Here is a 21,464-nt window from a genome sequence, read left to right on the forward strand (position 1 = left end):
GACCATTATTGAGAATGGAGTTCAGGAAACCAGAAACACATCTGATAATATTAAAATGCTAATGTCCCCAAGGCCTGGAACTCACACTAAAGAACAGTTAAAGAAGTAGCTCCCAGCAAACCACCCCAGGCCCTTTCTTCTCAAATTCCACCCGCAGTCCACCTATCTTTCACCTTTTGGCCTTACCACCTTCATTCTATCACTGCAGGATAGAGGAAAATGAAGGAATGTGGGAGGACTAAAAGAAAACCTTAGGAAAATAGGAAAGGCTGCCCCCTTCCACAGATTCCACATTTTGGGTCTTTTCTGCTATCCTTTAATAAAGCCTTCCACTTTCCACTCTATACTTGCTTCTCTGGTGTTATATTTCAGCATTCAGGGAAGCAAGGAATCATCATTGGTAAACATCAGTAACAACAGGTTATTAAAAATGTACCAGGTTCTTTACATGAATTTTGGCCTTCAAATTCACTGTGTACTCTAGCCCTGTGATTAAACTTTCCTGTAGTTTACAACAAATCTAGACCCATTATTATTTTCCTACACTCCACCACAAAGATGTTTACTGGAATGTTCAGAATGATTCTACAGGTCATTTTAATAAAGTGGTCTTACATGTATCTTTAATTGGGACACATTAACTATACTATTTTATTTATAAGTGAGTCATTATTTTTAATGTCACCTAATTTCCTAAGTTTTCTGTTCTTTTGTCTTATGTGAAAGACTCAGGGGTAAAGAAAATTCTTTTAAAACTCCAGTTCTTGGAGATAAAAATTACAAATAAGGTATCCCTTTAAAATTAAACATATGAAAAATAATCGATCATGTTGAAACTGGAGTTTTGAGATGAAGCTTAATTCCCCCTATAACCAGGTTTTTCTGGGATCCTGTCTCACAAATTTTGAAGAATAAAATCTATGGACACTCAGGGAAGGTAAGAGTAAAAAGAATAAGATTTATTTAAGCAAGAGAAAATAGAACTCCACAATGTGGGAGAGGGCATAATAGCAGAAAAACCCATTTTGCCATGCCAGCTTTGGAGTATATGTATGGTTTTAGGAAGAGCATGGGGCAAAATCTACTTAAAATAGATATTGAAAAAAACATCCTGGCTACCACCTGGGTTCACATCTGTATCCCACCCTTCTTCCTGTAACTTCCATCTGGGTTCACCCCTGGGACAAATAATTTGGTTGTCAGTATTTCCACAAGTGAGCCTCAAGGTATTTTACATTTGAATTAGGCCTTAATGGTGCTCATTAACATATCTATCCACTAGCCTCCAGGTGTGGTTGAATGCTCTCCTTGCTCTCCTTTATAGAGCAGCCTGATCATTTTACTATCTATTCTATTTATCCTCAATCAAGGTGAGCAGGAACTCTGGCTTTGAGAATGTGAAGTGAGAGCTGGAAATTTAGAGGTTTATTCTCAGAACTATGGATAACTAAATTGGAGTTCTGGATAACAGATAGCTGTTATACTGCTTACCCTAGATTTAGAGAGCTCAGGAGGCATGAGATTGGCAAGTTCAAAGCCAGTCTTACATCTTACTGGGGCCCTAAGCAACCCAATGTGACTTTGTCTCTAAATAAAAATATAAAAAAGGGCTGGGGTTGTGAATTAGTAGATAAATATTTCTGGGATTACTTTTTATTCACAAACAAGCATATATTAAAAAGCAAGAACAACAACCACTACTACAAAAAAAAATCTCAGGAGAAGCAAAATCAGGGGTTCTTAAAAACTATAGCTTTTCTCATGAAGGAACACAGTCAATGGAGTTTGGCTCCTCTTGTGATGATTATCTCAGTCTTCACAACCCAATCTGGGGTCATGCCAGGCTAGTGGCACACAGATTCCCACATAGGAATTCAGGAAGGCCCTGAAAACACCATACTATAATGGAAAAGAATGCCAGGGGTCTCAAATCCTGATCTAAGCTCCACTAGATTAGTCAGAGCAAACTGAAAACTGAGTTGCCACAGAGAGAACTTCTGGACACCATACACTGGAGAAAACTGAGGAGCCCCTGACCACCTATGTCAGTTCCTACCATTGCCAATCCCACTGGCTTCAAATAGCTTCCCTACCCAGTCTCAAAATAGGAAAACACCCTTACCATTTCCTGGCTTCCAGTATGCTTATTTTTTTCTTTGATACTTTTTTTTTCAGCTCCTGTGTAGTGCAGAACCCTGGAACTCCTGACCTAGGTTTGGAAGCATAGAAATAAATCAAAGATTTGCAGGCTTCAGAAACAAAAAAAAAAAAAAAGATGGTGGAAACCCACCCCCTCATCACTGGCTGTGTGAGGTGAGGACTGGACAGTGTTCACCTAAAAGACAGATTGGAAAGGGCTTCAGGCACTTCCTCCAAACAGAGCCTAGTAGGCCAACTCTTTGAGTGACACTAAATTGCATCCAACCTAGAAACAAATAATGTCAGAAAAACAGGTTGTTGGCTGCTCTTTTTTAGTTGATAAAAGACTGGGGATCAACCATGTGCTGTGGTGCATGCCTGTAATCCCAGCAACTGGAGAGGCTGAGGAATGAGGATTGTGAGTTCAAAGCCAGCTTCAGCAATGGTTAGGCACTAAGAAATTCAGTGAAACACTCTCTCAAAATAAAATACAAATATGGCTGGGGGGCTCAGTGGCCATGTGACACTGAGTTAAATCCCCAGCAGCAAAAAAAAAAAAAGAAAGAAAAAAGAAAAAAGAAACACTGGGGATCAATGGGTACTCACTACAGAGCTCTATGACCACAGATAGATAGACAGATTAATGGACAGATAGAAACATAGATAGATAGATAGATAGATTCCTGGGACAGGGTCTATAATTTTCCTGAGTTTGATTTTCAACTAACCAATATTACAATAATGCTCCACAGCCCTGGATTATTTTTTTAATTACTGTGAATTGAATTATATGTCTCAGGATGAAATCATTTCATGGCAGTATTTTTTCACAATACATAAAAACAGCCCAGACAGAAGTGCATTTAATTTATCAATGTATATAAAGTTAAATCAATGTGTGAATACATATGTATACATTATTATAAAAAAGAAATATCACAATTTAAAATTTTTATTTAATACATCTGTTCTCTGATTTTATGAGAAAATAGCTTGAGATTTCTACTCATAAGTAATTCCCTGAGGCAGCAATGTTCCTACTTCCCTAAAAAAATGAGGCACAAATAAAATTTAAATTTTCTAGTATTAACATTAAAAATGAAAAAGAGATGGAGGGTGCCAGGTCTCTAGATCTGTCAGTATCCCAGACTCTGGAGTATAAGCAATTAAAGACACACTTATTTTCAACTTTGCCTTGAGCCTAATGGTAGGATTATGATGTCTTCCCCCTCCCATTGATATGTGGTACTATGAGAATATGAGCACAAATCACAGGTATGTATGTATGTGTATGTGTGTGTGTGTATATATATATATATAGATATATATATAGATATATATAGATAGATATAGATAGATATAGATATAGATATATAGATATAGATATCTCTCTCTCTCTTTCTCTCTCTCTCTCTCTCTCTCTCTATATATATATATATATATATATATATATATATATATATATATCCCATCAACAGAGTCAACATTAAGTTTAAAGGAAAAACAATTAAATCTCTATTGCCAGGGTCAAGCCCTAGCTAGCAGAGATCCAGGGATCCTGAAGGATGAGTGGCTTAGGCAAAAGAAGAGGAGATAGGACTACAGTGGGAAGTTACAAACAGCCTTCAGAAGTATCTGCTACCCCTAGAGGGGCATTTATTTTTATACCTTTTTACAGGTTTTTTTCATGTAGTTAATGGATAGCTTCAAAGCTGAAAACTTGTTTGATTTACATAATTTTCAAGAGTTACAATATTTTCACATACATATTAATTACCTAAGATATTGAGTCCATTGTTTAAAATATTTTTTGTAACCTTTGCCAATCATAATTAGGCTTTTACATTTACACCTCAATCACTAAGTGAGACTATGCAACTCAACTACATGTATCTTGACCTATTATTAACTTTTAACTTTAAAGCATACCTATGATTATATCATTAACCTTTAACTTTAAAGCATAACTAGATTATTGGTAAACTTTCTTACTTCTAAACTAAAGTCCCAATAAAACACACTTAAAGTAGTGAAAGCCTATTACTTAAAAGCCTACTATTCTGAAGTGCCTATAAAATAATGTATATTAATTTTATATTATTGTATTTTTAATTTCCAAGGTAATTTCCTTTTTCATATGACCTATTTAAGTGCTTTCTTAAAGATTTTCTTTGATACTTGTTCAAAATAAAACAATTCTTCGGTCTTTGTAATCCTTAACAAAAGAGCAGGCTCTTCCCCTCAACCGATTTGCCATTAATATTAACAATATGTTTCCTATTTTCATCATGAATTCCTGTGTAAGGCAATGGAGGGCCTGTTACTGGGGGGTGAATGTATGTTGTACAGGGTGGAGCTTTAAAAAGTGGGACTCAGTGTAAATTGTTAAGTTTTTCTCAAGAACCTTGATTTGTAATCTTTTCTTCATAAATTTCTTGAGGAATAACACTATTGTTTGTATCCTGAGAGATATCAAAACACATCTCCAAGCATGTCTTAATTGTATCTTTAGTCTCATTCTGGGAATTTCCCTGCCATTTCATCAACATGTACTTTTTTATTGATTGATGTATACCCTATTACCCATATCATGAGTACCATAAACAAAGCACTTAACTTTCCCCATGGATTCAGTTTCCAGATGGTGTAGCCCTGTCACAGTATCCCCCATTCTGTGATCCTGTCAGACAGAGGGTGCAGGAATGCATTAACCACACTATCTATAAGACACCAGCTATTTTTTCATATGACTTCTGTGGAACTTGTGATTGAATATTGAGCTCCATCCTATACTGGGTCAATTCATTGTCACTGGAAAACAAGTCATTCTAGAAATCATTGGCTCACAGGATCCCTGAGACAAATCCCCAGCAGTATTTTGTATTTTATTTAAAGAAACAGTTTCACTGATTTGCTTAGCACTTCTCCCTTGCTGAAGCTGACATTGAACTCATGATCCTTCTGCATCAGCCTTCCAAGACCCTGGGATTACAGAAGTGCACCACTGCACTCAGTTCTGTTCACATTTTTAATGCCAGCATTTCCTCTTTGCCTTATCAACTATTTTTTATGCTATATTTCAAATGGATGTACTATTTCTAATTTTTCTCCAAGAACTGGATGTCAGTTTATAGATTTTGCTTTCTCTTTGTGAGCATTTCACATGAGAAAAAAGCAGACACAATGAGTTTCTTAGAAGTGATATAAGGGAGGAAAAAGGTGACAATTTGAAGAGAGAAAATGTGTCCACTCTGTAAAGAGAAAAGTATGGCTCTTTTGCTCTCCAGTTTAGTAGATATCTAAAAAAAGATTCTACAGAGTCCTATGCAGGTACACTTCTTGACTTCGGACTCACAGCAGGATAATATCAAACTCTCAAGTATCCACTGCCATGACAACTTTAGGTTAATTAGCCTCATGTTCACAATTTCTAACTGAATTCTTAATCATAAACTCTTGCAGATTTTATGCTTAGTAGGAATTATCTTTATTTTCCTGACTTCCAGAATCTGGTCTTTAACAGGGTCACAAAAGTCCCCCCTTCAGTGCAACTTGTGTTTCTCTTACAAACATTATTTTGAAACTGCATTTCTCCTGCATATAATAGTTTGTTAAAGAATGTGACACATTCTGTCCAGTTAATCCAGAAAGGGTGCAAGTAAATTGCGTCTTGGAAAGTAAAACATAGGGTCAATGTGTTGGGCTTATTTATTTATTTATTTATTTATTTATTTATTTATTGTACTGTGTGTTGAAATCAGAGCTAGTTAACCACTGAGATACATCACCAGCTCCTTTTTTATATTTTATTTAGAGACAATATCTCATTGATTTGCTTAGTGCCTCACTGATAACTTTGTGAGACTGGCTCTAAATTCATAATTCCCCTGCTTCACCCTTCCAAGCTGCTGGGAATACAGGTAGGTTGCACCATGCCCAACCTATCATTTACCTTAAAGATACTTCAGTTCTTTTACCAGATTCTGTGAAAAATACTACAATGAAAATATAATTGTATTGTTTTCTATGATGTAGTTACTCCAATTTTTTTAGATACATACCCAGAATTACTACTACTGAATCATGTGGCATTTTTTTTAAAGAGAGAGTGAGAGAGGGGAGGGAGAGAGAGAGAAAGAGAGAGAGAGAGAGAGAATTTTTAATATTTATTTTTTAGTTCTCGGCGGACACAACACCTAAATCTCAATTGTCCAATGTATCTGAATTCATTTGTGGCTTTGTCAGAGAAAGACCCATAAAATGAGTAGATGTGTATTTAATTTATCAGTAGAGAAAGAAAGGATTACAAGCCTATATTCTGCTATATTTCTGTTATGATCCAGTTGTTGGTGTCCCCTCAAAAGCTCACATGTGAGACAATGCAGAAAGGTTAGGAGAAGAAATTACTTGATCATAGAGTTAACCTCATCAGTGAATTAATCCCTGAATGAATTAACTGTGGTAACTGAAGTGATAGTGTGTCACTGGAGGAAGTGGAAATTGGGGACTTGGCTTTGGAGTGTAAATTTGTATATTCCCCCCAAAAGAGAGTCTCTGCTTCATGATGACCATGTAAGTTTCTTCCCTCTTCCACACCCTTCTGCCATGATATTCTGCCTCACTTTAAACCCTGAGAAATTGAGCATTCTTCCAAAGAATAAGACCTCTGAAACCCTAAGCCTGCAAATGAACCTTTATTCCTCTACAATTTCTCTAGTCAATTTCTTTAGTCACAGTGGTGAAAAGGCAGATTAAAACAACTTCTAACTTCATCTCACCTGAACATATGCTTTTTGTGATGAGTTTGAACCCAGTATCTTAGATATTCTGCATGCAAACTCACAGGGAACTGTGATCCCAGCCCAAATATCTAATTTTAGATTGCATTGTATTATCCCTTACTTCTAGTGTTATTTTGGATATCGATAAGCTTAGAATATTCTAATGCTCTTACCAATAAAAAAATACATGTATATAAATTAATCTTTGGTTTTGGTTTATACTATGACTCCTTGCTTTTTATTATTGTATTATAGTTTTATTATAAACATCACTGACACTTAATGATACTACTAGATAATTTGCTTCCCATTAGCACCTTGATACTGTACCTCTTCTTAACCTTGTGACTTTGTTCTTAATGACAGCTGTGATTCTTTTTATCCTCCACATTTTTGCTTGGGCACCTGATAGGGAGTACATGGAAGGATTAAAAAGAATATAACTGTCCCAATAGCTCTTTTTAACATATGAATTTTGCATATCTCTTCTGTCACTGTGGGAAGGAAAATTACACACATAGAACAAAACAATAGTGCATTAGGTTGACCCAAAGAACTCCCCCTATAGCATAAGCTCACATTAACTTTCCTTCCTCAGTATGAATCCTGAACAAATCCCAGGAGTTGAAGTCATATTGAGAATTTTCCTCAAGAGACTGGATATAACGATGTCCAAGGGAACCTTGAAAGTTCGTCTCTCCTTTCCCTAAAATTCTGAGCATGTTTAGGTGCCTATGTTTTTCAGTTTCCCTTTGAACAGGAAGTCCTCATCCTAGCCTTAAGGGCCTTTCTTTTTATAGCCTCTTCATTCAATATAGAAATATTAAGAGGATTCAGAGAGCACTGAGGGAGGGCCTCTTTGCTGGCTGTTTAAAGCTCAAGGAAAATGTAAGAAAAATGCTAAGCTTACTTCCAAAGTTTATGCTGTACATGTTCTCATTGCAGATACTCTATATTTATTTATTTATTTATGGCTCTTGAACTGATTGACATTTGCTGTATAAGTCAAAAGTATGGATTTATATGTTAGAACTCTCTATTAACCAGAAAGTTTCCTAAAAAAATTGTTGATATTTAATGAATTTTGTATCTTCAATTTTTTAACACTCTATTCTTATATTTCTCCATGTCCAGAAGGCTGAACTATATGGGATGAATCAATGCATTCTTTATTCTCCAGCCATAGAAAAGCTCTGATAGAAGAGTCGTAGAGAAGGGGAGCAATAAGACAGTGAGGTCAGTATATTTAATGACTGGCTTTCTTCATAGAAAATTCCTCAGATATACTATGTACAACATTGAGACCTCCTGCTATGTATGTTTTTCAATATATTCTTCCTTCTGTATTTTATCAGCCCTGAATTACTACTATCCTAGGTCTTATGGTTTTGCTACATTTTAGACAATTCTTCATAAAATAGTTCTTTATAAAACCTCTCTTTAAATTATCATGTTGAGAATCTTGTCTCATTCCTGCTATAACACTGAATGCTTATCAATTCCTTCTGGTGGACAGGACATATTTTAATCATAACTCCATCTAATTTTTAGTATCCACTCTAAGGCCTTTAAGTAAGTACAATTAGCATTAAAGAAACTTTGGTTGCTATGGGTTGAATAATCTTCCCAAAGTGGAAGAGCTTGAACTCAATGTTGTTTCTAACTCCACAACTTGTGTTCTTTTTGTCTAATAGGTGTCATGACAACAATGGATTTTCATCCTTGTCACTAAAATGAGTCTCAGTGGTATTACACTGTAATTTTATTTTTGGTTTTTATTTACTTGGAAATACATTAATTATGAACTATTACATGTAATTATAACCAAAAATTTGCAATATAACATGTAATATTCAACTCAAACTTTGCAGATGCTAGACTATACTTGAACTCTTTATTTTTCATACTTTAAAAATCCATGTAATTACACTCATTCTTTGGTCACAATCATTTATCTGAAATACTTTATAATTTCAATTTTTTCTTGTTCATTGAAGCATCCAGGTGATTTAATATGATTTAAAAGTTTTAGAGACAAATAGAGTCATGACAGTACTATGTAGTAAAGAAAATGGAATGCAAATGCTAAAAGATTTTAGATTACATCACTTTTTTTTAGCTGATCATACTGTTTTTTTCCCTAAGCCTGTTGAAATATCATGTTTATATCCAAGCATTTTTATTTCAGGCATGTATATTTTCCCAAAGGAATAGTGTTTATATTGCTATCTAGTTTCTGGTTATTACAGTTGTTTTGAATTCTGACACAAAATACTGACCTCTGAAGCCCTTTTTTATTAAAGATGCCTTGAAACTTGCTTCTTCCCATTATATTAAATTAGGATTTTCCTTCTTCAAATATCATAATACTGTTCATGCCTGGCAGTAAAGATTCTTCTAGTCTATCCCCAAAGGATTCATAACTTCAAAAACACCAAACCAAAAAAAAAAAAAAAAACAAAATTGAGTGTTGAGGGGACAGTATGTGAGGCCTAAGAGAGAATTCATTTCAATTCTTTAATGCCTTTTTCTAGCCAACCTAGGAAGCACTGAGCATCTCACAGGATACGGTTATTCTATTTGTTCATCCAGTAATTTAATTTGCTTTTCCTGAACTAGAGTGGTGAGAAGTAAGGAGCTGAACAATAAGGATCTTACTTTACATTCTAAGACACACATTAAAATAAATTATTTGCTTCAAAATGCAAATCTGGTTATATCACCTCTGTCTCTAAAAGTTTCCAATGGGTTCCTTTTGCTTTTAAGATAAAATAATATTCTTTCCGAGCCTGATAAAATACATATTCTGTCCTCCTATGCTTTATGGACATTGGGACAAAATTTTCCCTTTCCCTCTCCTCCTCCCTTCCTGGACTTCCTTTCTTCCACTCTACTGATCCTTCTTCTATTTACAGTTTTTATTAAATTAGTACCTTGTAGGTATACATAGAAGTGAGATTCACTATGGCATAGTATTATATTTACATAAAGAAGTTTGGTCAGATATATTCCACCATTCCTCCCTTTTCAGTGCCTCTTCCCTCCCCAGTATAATTTTGTTCTTATGTTTGTAAAGCATTGGGGGAGAGAAAAACTCAATCCTCTGATTAAAAAATTAGAGCAAATTATAGTCCATGCCTATATAAATTTGTCAAAATGAATCCTAATATTAAGTGTAACTAAAATAAATCAATAAAAAGGAATATAAAAAAGAATAATTCATGCACTGACTGGGATTGTGGCTCAGCGGTACAGTGCTTGCCTCACACGTTCGGGTCCCTGAGTTCGATCCTCAGCACCACATAAAAATAAATAAATAGATGTATTATGTCCAATTACAACAAAATAAATAAATAAATATTTAAAAAGATCAATTCAGTAACAAATCTCATGTTTATTTTTCTCTTTGTGCCTAACACCTTTAACATTTGCTGAATCAGTGAAAGCAAATCAGTAAGATATGTTATATAGCATGTTATGTTATACTTAGAGAAGGAGAAAATACATGCAGAAATGAGTTTATTTTCTAAAAAATTGTGTGGAGTCAGGAAGTTTCATGAGTGAGACCCACAGCTTTAGAGTGAGACCTATGGATGATTAAGAGGTAGCTATAGTATGGATCTGGGGAAGTAGGTAGTAGTATTGGTAAGGGTATTCCAAGCAGCATGACTAGCATATTCCTCACACAAACATGAGGTTCACAGAAGAAATGGCATGGATAACATTGAGTATGTTAATAGTAAAAAAAAAAAAGACCTGAATTGAAGCTAGAAATATTGTAATAAAGTTTGTACTATATTCTAAGGCCTATGAAAAGCCACTCATTCATTATAAGCAAAAGAGTGACATTATTGATCTACATTAAATATCTTACTCTGGTTGCTTTGTGAAGAATGGATTAGAAAGAACAAGATTGGCAGAAAAGAGATCATCTACAATGTTGCTGCATTATCCCTAGTGGGCATGCTTATACTTCTTATGAATTGTCAACCATGGGAGTAGATGGTGATGTGCATTGCAGCATATTCTTTGGAGATAGAAAAGATAAAATTTAGTAAATAATTATGTATTGGAGAGTCCTTCTTGAACCTCTTTTATAGCCAAAAATGATGGAAGTTTAGATCACCACCAGGAGCTATCCAAATTTGGTTGCTGAATGGTTAAGAGTATACATTATTGTCCTATTGAAAACACTTTTTGGATGATACTATTGTGGATAGGTTGTTAAAGAGGAACTCTACTTTGAAAGAAATATAATTCTCTTTCCTCTCAAAAAAGAGTTTTGAAAAAAATATAAACTTTTATTTGAAAGTACTTGAAACCCTAGATAGAGTAAAAAATTATATATGTTTATTATTATTTTACTACTATAGATATTTGCTACCATTTTAATAACCTGTGAAAAGGGTCGATTTCTTAGTCAAATTATCTATATTCTTGCACTTCTTCTGTTTTTAGTATTTGTTCTACATATTATGGATGAAATTTGTAATTGATGATGTCATTTATACTCTGGAATACTTAATGTATTCAACCAAATCTTTTTGCACACACTGTTTTAATTTTGCACACTCTGTGCCTTATTTTGACATTACTTATATACTCACTGAATATATCCCTTAATCTAACTGATGATCAGTTTCTTTATATAAAACTTATGAGGCTATAAATAAAATTATTTAAAATAATGTAGTCACATCAAATTCTTTGCTAACATACTAATTTTTTACAGTAAAGGCTATCATTAAGGAAAAAAATCACTCAGGAATGGACATAGTATATAAGAAAACATTATCTGAAACTAATAGAAATGTATTTGCTCCATAAGAATGTGAGGTTTTAATTACTTTTGGATTTAACTACAATTTTCTAATAAGAGTAAAATATTTTCATCATTCAAGGTTTGAAAAAATCCAGGTCACGGTGATATTAAGTTAATTGTCCAATGTAAAAAAAGCAAGTAAATTATTATATTATATATTGGAGAGTTCTTCTTGAACCCCTTTTATAGCCAAAGATGAAGAAGGTGATAATATCAGCTTATAAACACTGTCTGCATTGGCAACTATTAAACTAATTTATGTTTATTGCATATCTTTTTTTGCAGTATAATCAAACACCTTGCTAGACACACTAATTAGGTATGTGCCCTCTGCTGGCTTCAAGTTGGTCTTTAGGCAATTGCCATAGAGAATCTGTGAGTTGAAAGTATCCATAAGAGTGAGCTGTGTGGCAAGAAACTTCAATGATCAGCTTTCATAAGTAAGTTAGGTTTATTTTTATCAAAAATTAACTGATAAATGTTTGTTCTACCTCTAGTATCCACAAATTATCCACAGAGTATTGGTCCTATGGAAGTTAGACATTCCATTTAAAATATTAAGAAAAATTTGCTTGAGACATCAGAGAAGCTAACGAAGCCCTTAAAAAGTATGAAGCAATAAACAAAAAAGAAATATAAAAGGGTACATCTGACATTTGAAATCAGTTACATCATAGAACCAAATACAAATTCTTAACAGTATATTTCCAAAGAATTGAGAAACTGAGATTATGAAAGGATTCATAGAATTAGGGAGGCAATTTGAAGCTTAGAGTTCACTTACAAAAAACATTTGTAAATTCCTCTTGCCACCACTTATGGTGACCCAGACAGGCTAGCCAATAGGATTATCAATGATATAGACTTTAAAAAAAGGCCCCTGTAGAGGACTGAAGTTGTGGCTCAGTGGAAGAGTGCTTGCCTGGAATGTATGAGGCCCTCACTTCAATCCTCAACTCCTCATATAAATAAATAAATAAATAAATAAGCGAGCCTTTGACAACTAAAAAATTTTTTTAAAATAAAATAAAAATGGTCCTTGTAGAGACAGAAGACCTGGTCAGATTAACTTATTTGTCTAAAGTGTGAAACATCTATGAAAAAATACATTATATAACACTTAACATAATTACATAATAATGACTATAATTATATTGTGATAACTGTAATATAATAATGATAATAATATAGTAATAAATATAAAATCTAGATTATGATTTCCTACCTTTTTTAATGTACCTGTGTTGATTTTGCTGAACTATTTACAGAATTAAAAACTTGGGAAATAATAAGTTAAAGAAATCTAGAATTGTTAGTGACTAAATTTGCACTAATGCAATGCTAATCCTGTAAATGATAAACAATGCTATATTAAATCAAAAATCATATCTCTGTTTTTCCCACATGCAATATTATGGGTTGCAGTAGATAGAGACTATTTCCAGAAAATCATAATGTTTGATATAGACTTTAAAATATTCATAGACATAGAAAAATTCAGATAACATTGGCAAGTATATAGAATATACAAAAAAGCAAAACGAATGGAAACACTAGTATTTAAAAGTTCAGATATTAATAAAACAGGTGGAGTTGAGCAGAATGAAATGTAGGATTAATGAGTTGGAAGAAGAGTCAGAAGAAAATATTTGGAACTGCAAAGATACAGAAAAATATAAAATATAGAAAGTAGCCTAAGAGACATAAATGATGAAAAAAGTAAAAAAGATATATAAATAAACCATAGTGGAAAAAGAGGAGAGAATGAGATTAATTTACTTCTTAAAAATACATTGTCAAAAATTTTCCTAAGATGTGACAGAAAATGAAACATAGATTGAACAAACTTTAAAAAATATGAAGCAAGAGAAAAAAAGCATTTAAAAATTAAGAGGAAAATACACATAGGCACATGAAATTAAACTATGTTGAAAAATACATGTGGAAGAAGGAAATTTTAAGGGGAAAAGATAAGTTTATTTTAAAAGAGACAATAATTATATTGTAATTTTCTCAACTGAAACAAGGTAAGCAGAGATAAAGGAATATTATTTTTAATGTAGTAGAACAATTAATTTTTTAACACAAAGTCAATAGTTAGCAGAATCTTGAAGAATTAAAGAAGGGGGAAAAAGACATGGTTCTGAAAATAAAAATGGAAACAAGTTGTTACTAAAAAGTCTTCATTAAAGAAAATATATTATTCAAGAGAAAATAAAATATGCCAGAAAGGAACATGAAGATACAAGAAAGCTTGAAGAAAAACAAACTTAAGTAAACTTTGGATGCTAGAAACGAGCAAAACTACTTCTTCAAACTTTTGAAATATTTGCTTCATTCCAAATTTCCATATTAGGTATACATTTTTCAATAGTTAATGCTAAATAAATATGTATTGGAATACAATAAAGCTGCAATCTTTTAAAAAAATTTTGCCCTATTGAACCATGGTATAATGTTGAATGGAAATTGTGAGATCACACAGTTTTGCCTTATTCCTGATCTTAGATAGAAAGGGTGTAGTGTTTTTCCATGAAAATTGTCATGTCTAGGTATTTCAGTGTTTTTCACAAGTTGATATGTTCCATTCTGTTTTTACTTTGAAAAGATTTTTTTTGTAATGAATAGCTACTGGTTTTTGTCAAATGTATTTTTTCAATATATATTGAGATAATTACATGATTATACCTTTTTAATCTGTTCATATGATGAAATGTACTGTCTTAAAATTTTAAATCATCTTTGTTATAAATCCTCTAAAGTATGAAAAAAAATCATAAAGGTTGTTTTTATCTCTGTTCATGAGAGTTATCAGTCCATAGTCTTAATAATATCTCTGTGTGAGCCAGGCACTGTGGTAGATACCCAGCTACTTGGGAGGGGGATGGAAGATGACAAGTTCATATATGAAAGTATTGAAATGTTACACTGTACTCTATAGCAAGCATATAGAAGCATGAATTCATCATTTTAATTATAATAATACATATTTACATCATCTCCCAATGCTTTCCTCTATCCTTTCCAAATGAACTACAGAGATACATAAGTATTCAACCTATGAGATGGTTCCTATAAAATAAGATCTAATGTAGCAATCCATAAATGTAGAATATGAATTAAATGCACAATTATGATGTGAATTAGTATGCACTCATCAAAAACATTTAAATAAAAATAAAATGAAATAAATGGAACAAAATGTAAAAAGCATGTAAAATAAACAGAAGCTTCGATATACTGAATCTATTCTGTGAAAGTTACATGTAGCCAAGTGTCATTGACCAAATAGCTTTGTAGTTAAAAACCTTCCCACAAAAAAAATTTCCAAGTGAATATAGCTTTAATGATAAAGTATATAATACATTTTTAGGGTGAAATATTACCAAACCCTTCAGGAAAAAATTAAGCAGAATAAATGCTTTGCAACTTACCTGTAAGGCCAACATTACCCTGATATCAAACCTAGACAAAGACTTATTTTTTTTAACAGTGTTGGAGATTGAACCCAGGACTTTGTACATTCCAGCCTAGTAGTTTCCATTATACCTTTCAATCAAAATTTTAAAATTTCCAATATGCAAGACAATATGCAGAGTTTGTCTTTCTTCATCTGTTGCATTTCACATTATATCCTCTGTTTTTTTCTATTTTGTTGCAAATCATGGAATACCATTATCTTTTAACCCATTTATCTATTGTGAGTAGTGCAGCAACAAACATGGCTATGCAGGAATCTCTATGACATGCTAATATCATTTTTTAATATACATCCAAAAGGGGAAGAGCTGGATCATATGGTAAGTCTAGTTGTACTTTCTTAAGGAATCTCTATATTGGTCTCCATAATGTCTGTACTAATTTACATTTCTATCAAGAGAAAATAAAAGTTACCTTTTCTCTATATCCTTGCTAGCATTTATTACTTTATGTCTTTCTGATGATAGTCAGAGATGACATGATATATTATTGTGATTTTTGACTTGCATTTCCTTGATGGCAAATGAAGTTTAACACATTTTTCCTTCATTATGATTTACTAATGTATATAATCTTGAGGGCTTTTATTAGTTTGTTGAGTTGCACACACAACACACATACACAATTCATAGATTGGGCTCTGATAGGAGCCATAGTTTTGGTATGAGGTTTAGAATTTGCAGAGATTTGGAATTCTTTCCAGTATAGGCAGAACTAATCTGTTTTATCCATCTTTTAGCAGATATTATGAACTATGGGAGATCTACTTGCATGGAAGTTGTTGGGGTAGCTGGCACAAATATCTAAGAGACACAGCTCTGAGTTCAAACAAAAATTTATTGACAGAGAATATCTGCCAGGTGGTCCTTCTGCAAGGCACAGCAGCCTTCTGGTAAAAACTTCTTAACTGTATAGTCATGAACAAGAAATAGTTTAAAAATAAGCCATCTGGTCCTGTGATTGTTATTTGGCATCTTTGCTGTGGTTTCAGTAGTTAGGTACTCTTTGGGGACAGGCCTAATGGGAAGGTCATGCCTGGGTGGGCAGGTGCTGATTTTCAAAACGGAGTTACTTTGACCTAAGGAGACCCAACACAAGTCTTATCCTTGGAAGAACGGGGATCTTTTATCATCTCTTATGGTAGTCCATTAGAAAGAGAAATAAACCATGCCTTGCTTATTCTTCCAAATTTATTATTCAGGTAAATTCCTCCAACTTTTTTGAGGTAGTATCACAGTGCTCCACCTCCTGCTGAATATAGCCCTACTTCTCTGCCACTGAAGCTTATTTTAAAATAAACATTTTTATTTCCTCTTCTCCCACTCCTCCCTAACCTGGGGTGGGGCAGGGTTGCCTTTATTCCATCCTAGGGGGGTTATCTGTCTCTGAGCACACACCCACCATGGGAACCAAGTCATTCAGACTTCAGAGATGGTGCTAGAGGACTTTAGCAATGGCTATCTCTCAAATTAACAAGTGAATCAGATTCAGAAATTCTGAGCTAGTGTTCCCATCACTCAAAGTGAAAATATTTATAATTCAAGGGGTTTAAGTCAGGGAAGACAGAATGTCATTACCATTACCGAAGCAGTGTTGCAAAAAATTATCCCTAGTTTGAAGACAGCTCTGGCTCACATAGTAAATACTGAAGTAAGAATTAATAGAGGGCTGGAGTTGTAGCTCAGTGATTGAGCACTTGCCTGGCATGCGCATGCGTGAGGCCCTGGGTTTGATCCTCAGCACCACATAACAAAATAAATAAATAAATAAAACAAAGGTATTGTGTGCATCCACAACTAAAAAACAAATGTTTAAAAAAAGAATTAATAGATACTGACAATAAAGCAGTTATAACTGTATTCCAAAATGGCATGAAGCTATAAAGAAAAGGCTGAAAAACATGAACATGGGAATGAAAGTTATGTGTGTGTGTATATATATATATATATATATATATATATATATATATATATATGAAAGATATGTATGTGAATAAAAGATACATGTATTTTCTATGTGTTATATATATAAATATATATATATATTTAATAAGACACACTGAATTCCTAGAACACTGAGGATATTGTTTAAAATTAATGTTTGAAGTAAAGACATAAAAATCTGAACACATGGAAATAGAAATTATACAAAATACAATATAAAAAATTTAAATTGAAATAAAGCATTAATTTATCATGGAACAATCTCAAGTTGCCTAATACATGAAATAATTGTAGTTCTCAAAGAAAAAGAAAATAATAAGTGTCTTAATTTTTTGTGGAGAAATAATGGTAAACTGTACAAAATTCAATAAAAGTATAAACTCAGTGATATGGGAACAACAGTGAAATCCAAACAATAAACACTGAGAAAGCAACACAAACGCAAAACATAACCAATTGCTTAAAAAATAAGATATGCTCATTGAAATATCCACAATAGCTATAAGGAGAATAGAAAAAATTAACTGCTGACCTCTTATCAAGACAGAAAGCAGTGGTGTAACATCTCTAATCATAAATTAAAAATTTCAGCATAAAATTCCATACTCCTTGAATCTTTCAGATACACAGAAGGAATTCTTTCAGCATAACCTCATTTGTGATGCTTTGTTGTGGCAGTTCTAGAACACTAACACAATAATTACTTATTTAAAATGAGTGTTCAAATTACTGAAACCAGAGGGGCAATTAATATTCAGTATGTGGCAGTAGTTCAGAGGGAATAGAACCAAGAGAAAATTTTAAATTGTTCTGGGAAAAGCAGAGACCCAAATGTTTTCTGAGATGGCAGGGAAGACTCTAAGGAAATATAAAGGCAGTAATTTTGTTGGACTTAATTGGAAGAATTATAGCTGAAACAGAAAGTACTCACATTTTTAGAGGGGCTAGGGTATTGCTGAATATGTGCTTTCTGTTATGTTATGGAGCTTGATTTTTAATTCAGCTTCATAGGGGCCATCTCAGTTCTCAAAAGTTGAGGTTTGACATTCATAATCCCCCAGCAGAGTTCACTGACACTGATCACTCATGAAGTTTAATGTGTGAATTAAATTAAAAAAAAAAAACATTAGGCTGAAAGTTGTAGTGCCTGGATTGTATCCTGTGTTTGATAGGTTGGTTGAACTATGCATGAATTAGAAACTAGTCAGTACCTGGAAGCTATTGATAACTATACAAGAACCTGGTGCAATGGTGGATACTGATAACCCCTGACTCTGGAGGCTGAGGCAGGGGCATGGAAAGTTCAAGGCTAGCCTTAGTAACTCAGATTCTGTTTCAAATTTTTTTTAAAAATGAGGGGGTGCTGTCAATGTAGCTTAGTGGTAGAACTACCCTGGGTTCAATACCTGGTACTCCCCAAAAAGCAAAAAAGAAAACCTTTGCAGATGTTTCTACTTGATAAAAGCATATATGCCTTTTTCTTAAAGTAATCTTAAAATTTACATTACTATTAGCTAGTTTTTGTCATATCTGTGTTATCTGTGAACATGCAAGAATTTTAGAAGACAGGATGGAGCTAATTATATATCTATAAGCCATAGTAAAATATTAGGTCCTAAATCAACCTGAAGAGCCTTTTTTTTGTAATGCACTAAACAAATGGTAGTGCTCTTTTTGGTGTTAATAGATTTAATATACTTTGACATAAGCAAGATATTTTATTTCACAGAAAAGTTTACTATAAACTCTTTGTATCATCATAATCTCACTGTGGACTGTGATGCTTGCTTTCCTTGACTATTTCAAAATTAATTTTATGTTACAAGATTAATTGTGTTTACCTATTTTTGCCAACTAATATTTCGGAAATATTTTTACATAGAACAAATAGAAACTAAATACTCATTCATTTAACAATTATTTGTCCAACTCCGTATTTGTTTAATTAACAAATTATTAATTTATGCCTGGAAAATTAAAACTTTAACACAATGCCCCAAATTACACAGAATCGAGATCTCTTAGACAAAACATCCCTAGGCAAATATTGCTAATACTCCCCAAAGTGTAGCTTTTTAGCAAAATGTGAAGGAAGAGTGCACAGGTCAAACGAGGAAGACACAGATCCTCAGTGAGTATTTGATAAGAGCACTAAGCTTAATCCATTAACTTCAAAGTCTTCAGTTCTGTAAATATTTATACAAAATTGACACAGGTACATTGAGATAGATTAGAAATCACAATCTGAAACTTATAAAGTCTTCACATATATGAAATATATGCGTGTATACATATATATTCATATATATGCTTTTTCAAACACTTTTATCATTCACCTATTCCTTTTCTAAAAAGAATAGAACTCTAAAAAGCGTATTTATTTCAAAATAATTATAAATTATATATTTGTTTGCTCAGTTTAACTTAGGTGTCTCACATCTGGGACAATAGGGCTCAGCAGGTTAAGGAGAAATCTACAAAAGGGGAGCCTCAAGCTCACCTCTACTGCGAGGATATATTAAGTCCAGTTATTTAAGACCTGCGTTTCAGAGGAAATTTTAAATCCAAGGATTAATTTTTTATTTCCTTCAATGTTAATGTGAAAAGTCAGGAAAAATGCATACCTCTTTCAGGAAATGAGCTCTGTCCCTGGTTTCTGTTAATATCACTGGAGAATGACCTTTCCTAGATAATTAGGTTTTCCTGTTAACTGAAGCCTAGCATTTTACTGCATCTGGCTGCTACTAAAAGTAATGAAATTTGAAGTTTCTTCTCTTAGTAAAATGCAACTGAAATGAACTTAAATTTGAGTCTCTGGGTTCATGATTTTAAAAATCACCTTAGCATTATTCTCATTATAATATACCAGATGTTGATGCATAGAGCACAGAAATATATGTTATCTAGTCCAGGGACTTGATACGAAATGTGAATTCTTTGAATAAAAAGTCCTTCATAAGATGTTAATATTTTGATCATTTTATCTTTTGTTATATATTGTAATGGTATGTGGCTTTGCAAAATATTTTATGTTATTTAATTAGAGACAAAAATAGTTGACTGAAAATTTCTACTAGGTGTCAATATTAATGGAGGATATCTGATATCACTGTACAATAATGACTACAACTATTGGCATAGTGTAGAGAATTCTTTGATGTCAGGTGACTTTTGTTTTGTTGACTTATATATCTAAAATGAGTAGAATTTTGCCAGGCACGAGAAACAAATTGATTAAATATTTTTATATCAATGTCCTCTGGAACTTGGAGCCAAGTTACATTTTTGGTCCACTGTTGACTAGCATGACAGTCTACAGATAATGTACTTAACACTGTAGTGATGTATTTACTCATCACTAAAGTTGTGATGATAATAGTTATCTCCTAGAATTATTTAGAGAAACTGTAACTGCATTATATATTCATATGTTAGGATAGTATGTCACAGATAGGAAGTACTAAAGATATTTATTATTATTATTATTATTATTATTATTATTATTATTATTATTATTGACTAGTGTAAGTTGTCCTCTCAAATGTCTTAGTTAAAGCAGAATACATTCTACCACTATGATACATCAGTATTGTTCAGTGAAAGGCCTTGGAAATGATGGCCAAGTTGTTAATTTCTCAGTACTGTGGAGATGTTTCTCTTCTCTATCCTTAATTTGGCTCTTTCCATATTATAATCTCAGGGTTCTATTGTTTCTGGCCTGGCTCTGAACCATTTTTCTGTTCTTCTGGACTTCATTTCCTATGGGTTGTTGTTTTCCTTTGCTTTTCATCTTTCCATTTTGCTGAATTTTTTTATGGCTATTGTAGGTTAGTCATTTGTACTATGAATGCAATAGATTCCTCAAAAGTCAGATTCCAGATTACTTAGGTTTTCCTATATGTAGGAATTTGGGGATTCTTAGATGATGACTCCTGGCTTTCGTTGTATGAGCTGGTAATTTGTTTTGGAGCTACTTTATTGTGGGATAACATTAGGCTACTAAAATATAATATAACTAAATGATTCTCCCATATTTAAACTACCCAACATCATAATGAATATTGAGCATCATATATATATAGATGTTCCAATTTATTTCTTAATGAATTTTTTTTATGAGTGCCACTGAAGGAAACTGAAATGGGTCCTAACAAAGTGCATTTGATATTATTGAAGCATAATACAATTATTGTATAAGCAGCATACAAAATTCCAAAGCCCAACACAACAGAATTGGCTAATATAAGTTATAATGAACTTGATGTACACTTATGTCTTTGTTGTGATAACTCTTATCAG

This window comes from Spermophilus citellus (genome assembly GCF_964194105.1).
Source record: "Spermophilus citellus genome assembly, chromosome: 10".
NCBI lineage: Eukaryota > Metazoa > Chordata > Mammalia > Rodentia > Sciuridae > Spermophilus > Spermophilus citellus.